Source organism: Garra rufa, chromosome 19 (genome assembly GCF_049309525.1).
Source record: "Garra rufa chromosome 19, GarRuf1.0, whole genome shotgun sequence".
Taxonomy (NCBI): Eukaryota; Metazoa; Chordata; class Actinopteri; order Cypriniformes; family Cyprinidae; genus Garra; species Garra rufa.
The window spans coordinates 24700465-24704285 of NC_133379.1; positions in this window are offsets into that span (position 1 = coordinate 24700465).

Consider the following 3821-nt stretch of genomic DNA (forward strand, 5'->3'; position numbering starts at 1 on the left):
AATTAAACATGAATTAATGCTTATTTGTGCACACGTATTGTAAAGTGTTACCTATGTATCTTAGTAGAGATACTCTTTGATATTCTTTGTTTAGTGATAGTTGTTCATGAGTCCCTTGTTTGTCTTTAACAGTTAAACTACCTGCTGTTTTTTCAGAAAAATCCTTCAGGTCCCACAAATTATTTGGTTTCCTAGCATTTTCTGTGTATTTGAACCCTTTCCAACAATGACTGTATGATTTTGAGATCCATCTTTCAACACTGAGGTCAAGTGAGGGACTCATATACAACTATTACAGAAGGTTAAAATTCTCACTGATGCTTCAGAATCATGCTTAAGAGCTGGGGGGTAAAAACTTTTGAACTAAATGGAGATGTGTACATTTTTCTTATTTTGCCTAAATATATATATATATTTTTTTTATTTAGTACTGCCCTGAAGAGGCTACAGGAGATAGTTACATGTTTCCCAGAAGACAAAATATGTTAAATTTACCCTGATCTTTAAATTCAAAAGTATATATATATATATATATATATATATATATATATATATATATATATATATATATATATATATATATGTATATATGTATGTATTTTATATATATAAATAAATGAATAGAGATGCTTTTAATTATTTAAATTTTATGAAATGAAACTTTGACAATCTGATCTTTCTCTCTCAGTAGTGATATGAGGGACTAACTGTCAAAATGATTAATGACTTTGACCTTTGACTTTACCCCTCCCCTTTCATGACCTTTCGTGCCCTTTCCCCTCCCCGTCTGCGACCTTTCGTGCTCTTTGACATCGCCCTCGTGACCCGCTAATGATGTCCAGATGGTTATGAATAGACAATTAAAATTCAGGAGATGACCCCGTGACCTGCTAAAGATGTCCAGATGTGTATATAGGAATAATTAAAATTCCGGAGATGACCTGTGACCTGTTAATGATGTCTTTAGGGTTATATGAAGATTAATGATGGTTGAACTCTGACCGGTGAAATTGTAGCGATACAGGGTCATTTTTGAAGTCTCCAGACATCCGGCAACCACATGGAGACCACATGGTGACCGCATGACAGGATACATTTCTTCAGGGTGTGAGAAAAGAAAAATGTAAGATTTATATTTTATTTATATACAATATATATATATATATATATATATATATATATATTTTTTTTTTTTTTTTTTTTTTTTTTTTTTTTAATGGTGTCTGGCTGGCTGGTTATACTTGTTTATATGTTTTATCAGAACACAGTTTTGTATGGTTTTATGTGGTAAACTTTAATTATAAATGTGGTTTATGAGGATATTTTTGAGCCATTATAATTAAAATACTTACAAACATACATTTATTTAAATATAAATATGTTAATGTAAATATGAGGTGTAATCATTAATATATTTATGGAGAGTCCCCAGAAAACATAAAGCATGTCAGTGTGTACAGAAAAACAAAAGCATGCCAGTGTGTAAAGAAAGCCAATAACTTCAATCTGCATATACATATACATATAACATCTTATGCAATAAAACAAAAGCTTTGAGGTTAATGAAAAAGACTCTTACATTTTTTCCAGAGGGTAAAACACATCTTAATGTTACTACAGTATACCTCAAATGGACTGCTAGCAAAATGTATGGTTAAGATCCGCTCTGTCTTTCTTCTAAATGGTGGTGTGATATTTGAGGAGAGAGTGGGGATATCAGACTCTCTCTCTCTCTCTCTCTCTCTCTCTCTCTCTCTCTCTCATTCAATCATCCAAGTCTTATTCTCTGTTATATGTAATGAATATAAATAAATATTGGGATCACACACAATATAAAACAAAACATTTATACTAGTTTTAGGTTGTTAAAAATAAAAAATGTTGTGCATTTTTCCAGGAGCAGGAAAAAGAGATTAAGATTATAAACACCAAAAATAAAAAAATAAAAAAGTTTATATATTTTAACAAGCCAAATGATAAGGGATATTGTAACCCCCGACATGTCTGAACATGTCAAATGTTTTATGGAGGTTTTCCATAGACATAATTCAATTCAGTTTACCGTTTTTATTTGTTATACGCTATTCGCAGAAAATGTAAGTTTCTACATTATAAAGAAAAATTATTAAATTTACATTATTGTAATACATTTTATACTGTATCACCCTCTAAACCTACCCATCACAGTGACACTTTTAGCGTTTTTATGCTTCATAAACAACAATTACTTTAATGTATAATTTAAAAAGCTGTTATGTGCATCAGATATGGGTAATAGTTTGGCACCGGATGCAGCCCCTAATGTTTTGCTCTGTTTAAAATGCACAATAGGATATTATGTGCGGACACATTTGAGTCTTTCAAGAAGAAGCCCCATCCATGATGCCTTTGGGGCGTGCATGCTGGGATATTTCCTCACAGAGGACAGCTAGCACAGAGGCTATTGTTCAAAATACTGATTCAACAATTAATCTAAAGTGAGAAATTTAGATGAAATATAAAATCTCAAAGTGTTTGTCATGTAAGTTTATAAACATTAATGTCAAAATAAGTAAAGGAGCCTTTTTATTTTAACAGACCAAACCATAAGGATTATTGTGGACCTGGACATGCCTGGACATGTCGATCTGATACTGCATCACCCCTAAACCTGCCCAATCACAGTAAACTTTCTCTAGTTCTCTATTTTTAATAATCATCATTTAGTGTATTTTTATAAAGTTTTTACTGTGCAAACTGAGCACCTATCCATCACGAAAAAAATTAACATACTACTGTTTAATAAAATATTGTAAGTAATCTAAATTATTATAGTAGGACTCAAGACATTTCATCATAAATCACATTTACGTTGTTATATCAGCGTAATATCCAAATTATTATACAAATTTGTGACCTAATAAGTCCTATAAACATTTCAAGTTAAAAAGTGACTCGATTAAAAAACAAAATCTTTTTGTGTTAAACAACAAACATGTTACTACAGCAAAACAAATCATAATTTAACATTTGTTATATTTTTAAGTTTATTGAAGTTGTAACAAACATGATACTACAGCAAAACAAATCATTCATCGTACATCTTAAACATGTATTCAACATTTATTTAGGTTTTTGAACTTATAAAACACATCAATTGCTTCTTTGTAAAGGTGATACTTAAGATCTGCATGTTTATAAAAAGAAACATTTACATTAGATTAAGTTATCTTAAAACAATGGCTTACATTATTTTCTTTGAACAATAATGTCCATACATGGATGAGTGATTTACAAAACCAATTAACAAACAAAAACATTTAGTTTAAAGTGAATTAATAATAAAAAATTAAATAAAAACTCACAGTACCATGTCTTGTCCATTGTGAAACTGCAAATCAGTCTGCCGCAGACCCTCACAGTAGGGTGAGAGAAGAGATATGCTCTGTGAAGTTGGTCTGTTAACTTTTTCTAAGTGAATGTTTTGAATGCTCACACACACACACACACACACACACACACACACACACACACACACACAAACACACACACACACACACACACACACACACACACACACACACACACACACCACACCATTTAGAAAGGTCAACCTTCCAGGTCAACACTTGCCCCGGGTGAAAACTGCTAAAAGTTAATTTTCCAGCTCTCCCCCAAAATCAAATATTGTGCATTCTATACTTTTTAACCTAGCCTGAAATTTTTAGCAAAAAGTTAGCAAATGTATCTTCATACCCAGTGTCATTATCTGTTTCTCTTTAGTTTACAAGATTTACTTTTTTCTTTTTTTTTTCTGCAAATGCTCATTCTGCTTTTATTCG